The sequence below is a fragment of the Macaca mulatta genome, chromosome 7, assembly GCF_049350105.2.
Source record: "Macaca mulatta isolate MMU2019108-1 chromosome 7, T2T-MMU8v2.0, whole genome shotgun sequence".
Lineage (NCBI taxonomy): Eukaryota > Metazoa > Chordata > Mammalia > Primates > Cercopithecidae > Macaca > Macaca mulatta.
This window is the reverse complement of record NC_133412.1, coordinates 109,105,649-109,118,834: the sequence shown is the minus strand read 5'-3', so window position 1 is coordinate 109,118,834 and position 13,186 is coordinate 109,105,649. Positions and strand designations below refer to the sequence as shown.

At 40.7% G+C, this 13,186-nt stretch overlaps 1 long non-coding RNA gene across 1 annotated transcript in view; it reads right to left on the bottom strand.

Moving 5' to 3' along the window:
• Positions 1-3,053: 3,053 nt before the first annotated feature.
• The window catches only part of LOC144330239 (uncharacterized), a 46,300-nt gene continuing 36,167 nt past the window's right edge, over positions 3,054-13,186 (bottom strand). The window contains exons 5-6 of the long non-coding RNA XR_013396239.1: positions 9,542-9,686; positions 3,054-4,223 (exon numbers count right to left, since the gene is read on the bottom strand). This is a non-coding gene — a long non-coding RNA (uncharacterized LOC144330239). The remainder of the gene's footprint in view (positions 4,224-9,541; positions 9,687-13,186) is intronic.

Genomic DNA, 13,186 nt, shown 5'->3' with positions numbered 1-13,186 from the left:
CAAGGCTGCAGTGGGCTGTGATTGTGCCACTGCACTCCACCCTGGGCAATGGAGTGAGACACCATTTCTTTAAAAATAAATTAATTAAAAGTAAAATAAAATCAGCAAAGGAAAAAGACTCCTAGGGTGGAGTCCAAGAGGAACCAGGAACAAGTCTCTAGTTGTCCTCTCTGAGCAGAGTTGCATGGACAGCACTTAATTCTCCCATCAGTGATGTGCAGCAACACAAGGGAAGCATTGTCAACCATGGAAGCTCACCCAATTCTTGGTGTCTAGGATGTGTCTATTGCCAGCTGGTCAGATAGCTAGGCAGCACCTGTGTGACCACTACTTTGCTACTCAGTGTCCAGCCCCCAGAGATCACACTGATACAACATGACACAAGGCCTCAGGAGTACAAAAACACTCGTCTCAAGCAGGATGTTCCAAGGGCTCAGAGGCTGTCTCCCAGGAACCTGTCAAGCGCCAATCCTCCTAAAGACAGGCCTTTCTTTGGAATGTTCAGGGCTTGAGCAATCTGCACCTGCTGGGTTAACCCTTGACTGCACAACATCCAATAAATCTCCTGGCTTTAATTAACTACAATTGATTTCTGTTGTTTGCAGCCAAAAACCTGTGCAATCACACAGCTAATAATTATAGAAGCAGAAAGTTCAGGTCTTCCTGTTTCTAAAATCTATGTCACGAAAAATTGGTTGTTATGAAACATCATTTAGCAAAGGAATTTATCAAGTGGAAGAAGACTAATGGGCCACAGAAGTTAAGGCAAGACTCAGCAGTTCTCTCAGAAACCATCCTAAGGAAATAGTGAATAAATACACAAACATGGGTTTCAGTATTTATATGTACAAATATATTTATTGCCATATTATTTTTATGGTACAAAATTAGAATCAATTTACACACTCAACACATATGATTGGTTAAATCAGAAGCTGATAAACTTTTTCTGTAAATGCGCAATATAGTAACATAGCTGTACAGCTTTCAGCTTTGAAGGCTATACATCATTGCAGCTTCTCAGCTGCCCGCTGTAGTGCTGAGGCAGCCACAGACAATAAACAAATGAGTGTGGTTGTGTTCCAGTAAAACTTTACCTACATGAACAAGTGAGGATTTGACCTGCAAGCTATAGTTTGCCAACCCTTGGGTTAAATTATAATAAGTATTATTATACACAACAGAATATTTCATTTTTAAAAATTAAGTACATCTATGCCTGCGATATAAAAAAAGCAGATCTATCTGTACAGATGTGAAAAGATGTCTATTGACATGTAACTAAGCAAATAAAACCTGTGGACTCATACCATACATATATTTTTGAGAAAAAAGAGATTTGTATATGCACAGGGAAAAATGTAGAAATGAGACTGTTAATAGTGATTATCTCTGGAAGGCTGAAATTATGTGAAAGTTTTACTTGCTATTTCATACATTTCTGTCCTGTTTGAAGTTTTTATTATAAACATATATATTTACAATCAGACAGAAATTTCTATTTCAGAAAAAATCATTAAGGCTGCAGCCAAGACATATACTTAATCCTCTACTAAATTATTCAAGCTTCTAGTAAATTAGAAATCCCGAATCCAGGATGACTTCTGTTTGAGGTAGCAGCTCTTCCAGCCCAGGCATTAGTGCCATCACTCCTTAAAGTTCCTTCCAAGCCACGGTTCCAGAGAATTTTTCAAAATCCGATTTATTTTTTCTCTTCCCATCACAATGACTATCCTACCAATAATCTTCCCTTAAAGGAAGAGATTTTAACCACCTAAAAAAATATGAGCCCTGATAGAAGAAATGTTATATTTTGAGTGTGGAGGAATAATCTTTATATACAGCTCTGTCACACTACAGATTCTTGGAATTCCAGTTTTCACATTTCATTTCTAAAATAATACACAAACGCCTGAAGCCACCTTCTTAGAGAGAATTTACAGACAAGCAGCACTAAGAAATCCAGAGCCCTTAGAAGTTAAAAATATAACACCTTCTTGAATTGAATTTATATGCTGCATAAATGTAATTTATATACTATAATACCGAAAATATCCAATGCTAAGTTCCTTAGGATATACAAAAATAGATACAAACACACATAATCTCTTTCTTTCTTTATCACTTCTTTTTTCTTTTTGCATTTTAGATGACTGCTAAGTTTCCTGATATTTATAGAGAAGAATAAAATCAAAAAGACAAGAACCCAAGCCTTCCACAGACCTTGTTTATCTCCAAGGGGTCATTTTGCACCAGAAGCTGTCTTTCATAAAGAAAGACCACTGCTCATAGAAGGTTGGGTTTTGTCTCTCAATCACAGTGTCATGTAATATCAGAGTAATAAACCATGCTCTAGCATTACGTGTATCAGATATTCCTCAGGAAACAAGGATGGTCTTATATCTTTAAGTGCTTTTTTTTTTTTAAGATTGTCCCGAACTTTCTTACATGTTCATCAAAAGATGACAGCTTAGTATCTGTTATTAACATGAGAAAACTGATTTGTAGATAGTTTGCTTAGATCCAATCAAAGGAAGCCTCCCTTTCTGTTAATTGGATAATTAATGGCATTTTTCAAACCAGCATTGATCCAAGTACCTTTTATGCTCATTGGCAGATTGATTATCCATGAAGAAGTTCTGTTATATTTATTATCCATTTGGATGGGAAGGAAGGCCTTGGGGAAGGGACAAAAGGATTAGCTTTGTTTACTCCCCACTCTACCCTTTCAACATTCAGCCTCCTTTGTGAGTTGGCTGTGATTTGAGTCTTAGAAAGGATGAATCTTGACAAAAATCTTTAATAGAATTAAAATCTATTTCAGGCATCAAAAATAGAGTTTGATTATGTCTGTGCATTCATGGTTTCTTGGGGAGAGGGGCACAAAACTCTTGCCTATATTTATCTGCCAAGCCTTTTTTCTATACCCCTGTCTCCCGCCCCCACCTCCCTCTCATATTTCTGTGACTAAAAGACAAAACCATGGGCTGGTTACTGCAACAGTATCATTTATTTGTGTTCTTCAGGCAGCCTGCAACACAGCCAGAAGATAATGGACACCTCATTTATTCAAGCTCTGAATGATCATATTTAATTCCCTGTGACAGCTGTCTTCCCCACATTAGCATTGCAAATAAGTTCGGTTTTGTAATGGCCTTCTATTGAACATGATTCAATTATGTGTGGTCCGTATCGAGGCAGGATGCGGTCTTAGTATCTATAGCAATATTTCTGCAAGCTGCTGCTCTTTACACTGCTCACATTTAAGCTGCCTGTTTACCACAATGCTTTCCTTGAACTATGTTGAACTCCGTACACTTTCAAATAAAATAAAGAGGAATGAATGTAATTTGAAAAAGCAGTTACTGGGTGTATAGATATTATATACCTCCTCCCCTTTACGTATATAATCAACCTGGAAGCACTTGGAAAAAATTGCCAATTGTCCAATTTTACAACCCAGATAATAAAATCATTATGGCCAATTAAATGATTAGACAATGCTAGACACACTGGGGTTCAATGCCTGGTTTTACATATCACTAACAACACACCATCGGGCATTAAGGCAATCAGTCTGAATTCAGTCATTTTCTTGTAATGGAGGTGAGAACCCTGCGCCTGGAAGGAAAGCGGCTTCTTCATAGACTGAAGGAAGATTCTAAAGTAACAAGATCTTAGCAAGGGGTGAAATGCAGCCCTCTATCCTCAAAAACGTACACCTCGCCAATTGGCTCCTGCCTTCAGAAGTTCATCTGCAGATGCAGCCACCACCGGGGTTTCCATGGGGTCCTCCAGCCCTGCTAGCTGTGGAACCCACATGTGATGGAAAGAGGTCGCTGGGTAGGACGGAGGGGCTACTCACCCAGACTCCATAAGACATCATCAGAGACCCTATGTCACAGTGACTCTGAAGCCAGCTGAGCTGGCTGCCCAATGCAACTCGTGGTCTCCAAAGAGACAAAAGCTCTCAGAGTTTTTACATCTGATGTTAGGAAAGAGCACTCATTCCTCAGGCCTCGAGTTTCCAGGCAGAACAACTTACCTAGATAGGACTCCTGGCTTCCTCATTGCTAGGCGTGAGTGACCAGCTGGTAGGGTTGGAAGCAGGAACTTGGCGGCCTTGACTCAGCTCTTTTCCCCTTTGGCTCTCTCTGCCTGTCGAAAGGGCGCATTCTGGTCTGGTGTCTCGGCCGTGTAGAGAGCTTAGTGGGGTAGAGCTGCTAAAGAGGCCAGACATTTGGTAGGTTACATTCAATTCCGGGAAGAGTTAATAACTGTACTTGACTCAAGTCATGTCCTCCAATACAGCCTTTCTCAGTTAAAAAAAAAAAAAAAAAAAAAAAAAAAGCTGGTATCATCCATCTATCTGATTCCTGGGTCTGTCTCTCAGTTGGTTGGGAGATGAGGGAAAAGAGAGTTACCTATTGGGCTCAGCCCTTACACCTGCCAGCTCAATCCTTCCCCTGCTGTTTGACATTAGCATAATGTGGGGCAGTGCTTATCAGACTTTAATTGTGCATGCACATCATCTGTTAAAATGCAGATTCTGATTCAGTATGTCTGGGATGGGGCCTGAGATGCTACATTTCTAACAGGTGCCTAGGTAATGTTGCTTTGGTAGCAAGACCATGCTTTGGCAGCAAGAATTTAAAATGTGGTCTCCAGGCCAGGCGCAGTGGCTCACGCCTGTAATCCCAGCACTTTGGGAGGCCGAGGCGGGCGGATCACGAGGTCAGGAGATCAAGACCATCCTGGCTAATACGGTGAAACCCCGTCTCTACTAAAAATACAAAAAATTAGCCGGGCGTGGTGGCGGGCGCCTGTAGTCCCAGCTACTGGGAGGCTGAGGCAGGAGAATGGCGTGAACCCGGGAGGCGGAGCTTGCAGTGAGCAGAGATGGCGCCACCGCACTCCAGCCTGGGAGACAAAGTGAGACTCCTTCTCAAAAAAATAAAATAAAATAAAATAAAAAATAAAATGTGGTCTCCAAAACCGAGAGAATTCAGAGCAGACCCAGCTGCAATAACAAGTGGGGGCAAGGTGTTCTGTATCCTCTTCCTTCCCTTAAGGTGGGGATCTGCACATTTTATTGAGGATTATTATCATCTGGAAAGTTCGCAAACTCAGATTACTGAGACTTCCAAGAATTTTTGCTCAGCAGGCCTGGGGTAGAGCCCAGGGATCTGCATTTTTAAGAAGGCTTCACATGTAATATGTCTTCTAACAGGTTATTCTCATGCAGATGGTCCTAGAACCACGCTCTGACACAGGCTAAGGAGTCAGAAGATTCTTGCCTAGAACTACTCAATAATGCCACGTTGCTCTGTATGGCTCGTTACATGTTGCAAATTTGCCAACCATACATCTGATAAGGGGTTAATATCCAAAGTAACTATACATAATGAATCCAAATAACTCAGTAGCAAGGAAAAAAACAACTTGATCAAAAAATGGGCAAAGGATCTGATTAGACACTTCTCAAAAGAAGACATACAAATGACCAACAGGTCTATGAAAAAATGCTCAACATCACTAATCATTGGAGAAATGCAAATCTAAACCACAATGAGATATTCACCTCACACCTGTTAGAACAGCTATTATTCAAAAGATGAAAGATAACAGTTGTTGGCAAGGATATGGAGAAAAGGGGGCCCTTGTTCACTGTTGGAGGGAATGAAAATCAGTACAGCCATCATAGAAAACAGTTTGGAGGGTCCTCAAAAAGTTAAAAATAGAACCACCATATGATCCAGCAATCCCACTTCTGGGTATTTATCCAAAGGAAATGAAATTAGTTATGTCAAAGAGATAGCTGCACTCCCAGGTTCACTGCAGCATTATTCACAATAGCCAGGATATGGAATCAATCAATCTAGTCCATCAAAGGATGAATGGATAAAGAAAATGTGGCATTTACATACATAGGAATACTATTCAGCCTGATAAGGAAAAAAAAATCTTGCCATTTGCAACATCATAATGAATCTGGAGCACATGGTAAATGAAATGAGCTAGACATAGCAAGACAAATACTGCATGATGTCACTTACATGTGGAATCTAAAAATGTCAATGTCATAGGAACACAGAGTAGAATGGTGGTTGCGAGGGGCTGGGATGGTGGGGGTGGGGGAGAGATGTTGGTTAAAGGGTACAAAGTTTTAGTTAAATCTGATGAATACGGTTTGGAGATCTCTTGTACAGTATGGTGACTGCAGTTAATAATAATATATATTTTAAAATTAAGAATGTTTAAAATTAAGATTTTAAATGCTCTTACCACAAAAAAATGTTAAGTATGTGTTAATTAACTTGATTTAATCATTTCACAACATATACATATATGAAAACATCACACTGTATACAATAAATGTATATCATTTTATGTCATTTATACCTTAATGGAGCTGGGGGAATCTTTTTTAAAAAAGAAAATTCTCTGTTATATTTAAGTCTGCAAACTAGACGTTACTGAAAGACTTCTCATAATACTTTGCCCAAACTGTCATTTATGCTCTCCAATGGCACCAGACAAAACTGTAGCCATAAGATTGCCCTTTCTTTCCTATGAGCTAGGGAAGCTTATTAGAGGGGCAAGGACACTGATATCTTGAAAAAAGGTCGCATTTTAACACACTAAGAATTACAGAGACAGAAGCAACATACAGCAAAAAGTGAGAATGTGAGCCTCTTTAACCACAGAGCATGAGTAAATAAGTAAATAGTATATAAACATTAAAATTTTACCATCTGGCTGTTCATAGCTCACTATATGCTGTATTCACAAGGAAATTTCTCATCCTAAAACACCAAGTCTATCAGAATAGATGAAATAGCTCTCTCTGGTAACTTGTGGACTTGGGGGATCCTTTGAAGGACGCCTCCCTATTCTATCCTAACTCCTATTTCCTGTATTTATTTTCTGCAGTCATTTTCTTAGGCATATAAAATAAATCATTCTACTTGGCTTCTCCAGACATCTACTGATAAGTCTACTCTAACTTGTTCAGTTTCTCACAGCTACACCACAATTCCTAGCAGAATCTTTAACTTTTCCAAATTTTTCTTTCTTTTTATTCTTCTTGTGACTCTCCGGTTGTACTCTAGGTATTCTAATCATACCCTCTCTCTTGTTAGCTCCAATGATATCCCATGTCTCAAACCATCCTGTATTTTTTTATTTTTTATTTTATTTATTTTCTTCTTTTTGGAGACAGAGTCTCACTCTGTCACCCAGGCTGGTGCAATCTCAGCTCACAGCAACCTCTGCCTCCCAGGTTCGAGCGATTCTCCTGACTCACCCTCCTGAGTAGCTGGGACTACAGGCAAACGCCACCACACCCAACTAATTTTTGTATTTTTTGTAGAGATGGGGTTTCACCATGTTGGCCAGGCTGATCTCAAACTCCTGACCTCAAGTGATCTGGCCACCTCAGCTTCCCGAAGTGCTGGGATAACTGGAGTGAGAAACCACACCTGACCCATTTTTTTCTTTCATCTGAGAGTTTCCTGCATCCCAGGATGGCATCATCCCAATGCCTGAAGTAATACATAAATTTAGTCTCTCCTTTCTCAAAAGGAAAAACACTTTTTTCTTTTTTTTTTTTTTTTTTTTTTTTTTTTGAGACTGAGTCTTACTTTATCACCCAGGCTGGAGTGCAGTGGGATGATCTCAGCTCACTGAAACCTCTGCCTCCTGGGTTCAAGCGCTTCTCCTGCCTCAGACTCCTATGTAGCTGGGATTACAGGTGCACACCACCACACCCCGCTAATTTTTGTATTTTCAGTAGAGATGGGGTTTCATCACGTTGGCCAGGCTGGTCTCAAACTCCTGACCTCAGGTGATCTGCCCGCCTCGGCCTCCCAAAGTGCTGGGATTACAGGCATGAGCCACCACGCCCAGCCAGGAAAAACACTTCTTGAAAGGAAAATAAACATAGTCCCAAGGTGAACTCCTACAGGATAAATCCAAAGTATTTCTGCCATGTGTTTTACCATAGTATCTTAGTTCAATTGTGCTGCTATAACAAAATATCTGAGACTGGGTAATTTATAAACAGCATAAATTTATTCCTTACAGTTCTGGAGGCTGGCAAGTCCAACATCGAGGCACCAGCAGATTCAGTGTCCGGTAAGGGCTGCTCTCTGCTTCCAAGATGGTGCCTATCGCTGTGTCTTCAAAGGCAGTAGGCAGAAGGGCAAGAGGGCAAAAAAGAGGCCAAATTCCCTCCCTCAAGCCCTTTAAAAGGGTACTAATCCCATTCATGAGGGCATACCTCTCATGATTAATCACCTCCTAAAGGCCCCATCTTTTATACTATCACCTTGGTAATTAGGTTTCAACATGTGAATTTGGGAGGAACACATAATTCAGACCATAGCATACAGGAAGGGTGAGATATGCATATCTCTTTGACAGCCATGTTCTCCAATATGGCCAGAGTCCAGTTGCCCATAGCCCCCAATCTCCACCCCATCTCATTGCATTAAGCTGTTAGTCAATTTAGAGACTAAAGTTAAAGCCAGGTGCAGTGGCTCTCACCGATAATCCCAGCACTTTGGGAGGCTGAGGCAGGTGAATCACCAGAGGTCAGGAGTTCAAGACCAGCCTGGCCAACATGACAAAACCCCGTCTCTACTAAAAATACAAAAATTACTCAGGCATGGTAGTGCATGCCCAGCTACTTGGGAGCCTGAGGCATGAGAATTGGTTGAACCTGGGAGGCGGAGGTTGCAGTGAGCCGAGATTGTGCCACTGTACTTCAGCCTGAGCAAGACACCATCAAAAAAAAAAAAAAAAGAAGAAGAAAGAAAAAGAAAGAAAGAGAGAGAGAAAGAAAGGAAGAAAGAAAGAAAGAAAGAAAGAAAGAAAGAAAGAAAGAAAGAAAGAAAGAAAGAAAGAAAGAAAGAAAGAAAGAAAGAAAGAAAGAAAGAAGCTGAAGATAAATATGGTCATTCCTTTACTTGAGTGTCACTTAATAAAGGCATTCCTTTTGTTGATTACATTAGCAAACAGAAAACACAATAGGATAATGGGAGTTTGTTGAGTAAAAATGCAGAAGTCATCACAGAGAACATTCTAAAATTCTGCATTGCATACCACTCAACCTGTAAATCCAAAGGCATTTTGATTTTACCTCCCACCCATTACACCCCAGCTTACCCTTCCTGCACCTCACTGCAGCAGACCTTGGCATCTTTACCTCATGTCCCAATCCTCTCACTTCTTTACACTTTCCCAAGATACCTGAACTCAATAAATTGCATGCTCCCTGATTTGCAATTACCCTTGACTATGGCTTCTTCTGCCCTGGAAGTGACGATGACTGGAGTCTTTTCCAGACCCATCTCCTGCCTTTGCACTTCCATCACTGCGCATTCCTCCTCCAGGTCCCCTGCTCTGCCTTTCACATTCCTCTCCCAGTGATTGGGAGGTGGGCCACGGAGCTGAACCTCCTTTTCCCACACAATAACACACAGAAGCTGTCTTAGCAACAGGGCCTGGCATGAGCACAAGTCCTCATTTCAGAACCTACCTCTGAGGCCAGAGGAGTCCCTGGCAGGAGTCACTGTACCATGCCCATGAGTCTCTGGGCAGCCCCAAACCACTTCAGAATACTCCAAGCCAATCTTCCAGGCACTTCTCAGGAGGCTGGCTCCACTTCAGCAAAGTGCCCTGCACTGAAAGACAAATTTTCCACTGGTAACTAGTGCAGTTAATGAGAGCGCTGGACACTCTGGCACTAAGGAAATTAGCCAGAATTTAATTCTGCCAACAAATTGCCTTGGGCTTGATGTCTCACCACGAGCATCCCTCGGGCCTGTTTTAAATTGTGGGTGTGTTTTTAAGTCTTCAAAAAATCAGACTATATTGGCTCCAGGATTGTAATAAAATGTCCTTGCCATATAAAGCAGAATCTGTTCAGCACTAAGTATCTTCTGTGTAACAATTTGCCACACCCCAAGACATGCACATTTGCCATGGGTGTAAGACCAGCCAGAGACACACAGTGGCAATGTGTGCCACATGTTCAATTTCGTCCTTGGCCTCTCTCCATTTTTATTTCCTTAACCATCATCTCATGAGAGTACCTGTTAATGCAGTGAATGTGATTTGTTTGACTTAAAATCAGGTACATTTTCCACAGGTTAACAAATTGTTTGTAGTCATCACTTGGAAATTTCCTTTACTTTTAATAATTCTTTTCTGATTATGTAAATTTTATCCAATCCTCAAATATATAGTGCCGACAGTGTAACAACTAGAAATAAATGAATACATTGCATACACATTTTTTTATTTTGAGGAAAACAAGAGGGTTCAATTATTTTAGACCTCTAATTTTGGATCATTATCTTCCCCTGGAAAATAACGTGACATCCAGCACTTTAAGTTCATCAAGAGGCCTCAGTTACCACCCTCATCTGAGAAGCATCATGCTCTTTATTTTGAAGAACCTACTCCCATCTGCCCACACATGAGAAGTACCTGCATCCGGGAAAACAGTAAATGCAAGAAAGTCAATAACAAATGAAATTAAAATCTCAGCATTACTTCCAATTACTTTTTCCACACCTAGATACATGCAAATGCATCTCTGTGTATCTGTATGTAGACACATTACTTATTTGTTTTATAAGTTTGGGAATCATACTATATGTATTATTTTATAACTTGCTTTTTCCATTTAACAACATCTATGAGGACTTTTTTCATGCATGCTTATTTTTTATGTTTGCCTATAACTAGAAAATAGATTTAATAAACAGTTTTTTCCCCAAAGCAAAATCAATATACTACCTTAGCCAGAAATATATGACAAACCTAAAGCAGATGATTGTTCCATTAACTAAATTTTAATTTTTTTCTTTCTATTTAATAAATGATTAGATAATCAAGTTTGTTTTTTCTGTTAAAAAGAAACAGTGTTCAGAACAAGGTTATTCTCCCAAGAAGTCCTGGTTATGTTATTCCTGAAATTAAGAAAAAAAGGTAAAAAATTTTATATAAAGGTATTGAATGAATTTATATAAAAAATATTATATAATTAAATATCTAGTAATTCATGCATTATGCCATATTATGTGAATATAAATCTTTCTATGAAACTTGTGACATTTAATAATGCTTCTAAAATCATCCCCTGCCTGTATATAACATGATATTCCAACATGAAAATATTTTTCAGAAATGGTTACATACAGCGGGTACAAAGTAGAGCACTTTAACTCTGTAGACTTAGAGTCAGAAGTTACAGAGAGGTCAAAAATTATGTGTCCCTGTTCGCTTATTTTTTTTAAGTCGGACAAACAATTCAGCACTGTTGGAGAAACCCCCAAATCCATCCCAACATGGATGAAAAAATCCATTGTCTCTGTAAAAGAAATCCTTTTCTTGAAACAGCTGCCAAAAGAAGCCACCAGCTGGCCTGATGGTTTAGCCAACAAAGCCGGCTAATGTGGAGATGATTATCAGATGGCAATGTCTCAGGGACCTGGGTATCGCCAGCCAGAGCCTGCTGAATAGGTGACAAGCACCTTGAGTCCCCCAGGCCAAGTCCCCACCTTTCCAGGCTGTCTGGCATACAACACACACAACTGTTGGCAGTCAGCTCTGGTTATGGCCCTTTCCAAATAATTTTCCCACATGTGAATTCTGAACAGGGGCTTGAGTTAGTGAAGCAAAAGCCGGACACTCTATGGTACACAGTCTCCTTCTCTCGAAGCAACCAGGGGAACACATGGGCTTCAGTCCCGGGTCCAGGGTGCAGCTTCTACCAAAGGACAGAGAAATGATCATGCCATTTTACTGCCTCAAATATTATGTGCTGGTTCGGGATATGATGCCATTGTCCAGATTTTACTCTGAGGAAATTCTTTACCAAACTGTATCTAATATAGGATGTTCCTCATCAAAAACTACAACTTCCTACCAGACCAGAGTGATTCTCCAATTTGACCACCTTGTGCCCAGGAACAAAGCAAAGAGACTTAAAGCAGTCGAGATGTTCACTCTACACACAGCCCTGTCCCACATCTACTCACCATTTTCCCTTCCTGATTCACACAGCGTCTCCTCAAACTAGTGCAGGAAATGGCCCCTTCTCTCTCAGAACAAGACCTTATCTCCCACTTCACAAAGAAGATATGAGCTCCCTCAAGCCTAGTCACACTCATGCATACACACTCACACAGGCATGCGCACACACACACATCATACACTGACCACCTCCACACACATCTTTATCGCTTCCCCCTATCTCAGAGAAAACGTCCTCTCCCCTCATGCCATGCTTATTATTATTTTTTTTTTTTTTTGAGATGGAGTCTCACTCTGTCACCCAGGCTGGAGTGCAGTGGCACGATCAGCCCTCTGCCTCCGGCTTCAAGCGATTCTCCTGCCTCAGCCTCCAGAGTACCTGAGACTACAGGTGTGCACCACCATACACTGGTAATTTTTGTATTTTTAGTAGAGATGGGGTTTCACTAGGTTGCCCAGGCTGGTCTTGAACTCCTGGCCTCAAGGGATTCACTCACCTCAGCCTCCCAAAGTGCTGGGATTACAGGTGTGAGCCACCACACCTGGCCTAGACCATGCTTTTGTTCTTCCCCTACTTCAGGATCCCATCAAACACTTCCTTAACCTTAATCTTTTCCATTCTACTGGCTCCTTTCTCACTGCCCACCAATATATTCAGGTTCCTGACCCCCAGGCGACTTTCAGCCACCAGTTTGTTTCCTTCCCTTTACTGCCAAGCTTCCTGGGAAAAAACCTTACATCAGCACTCCATCCTTAACACCAGCCCTCTATCCTTAATCTTTTTATTCAAACCACTCAAGTTAAATCCTGCTTCCTGTCAGAGCCCTAAAGGTACACATTCTAAATCTCACTTTTCTCATCCTTAAAACCAGGATAACGATACACCATTACTTAGGATGAGGGCTAAGCCATTGTAACAAGGAGACCCCACATTAGAGTGGCTTACGACAGAGGTTTATGCTATTCTTGCTGTAACATTCCTAAAATGAGAGGAACAGTCATCGGGGAAGCCATGCTCCATGTGATCACTCAGAGAACCAGGATTTTTCTATGCTGTTGTTTCATCAGATTTTAATGTGCAGTGAATCATCCAGCTCTTGTTAAAAAAAATGCAGGTTCTGATTTAAGGTCTGGGATAGGG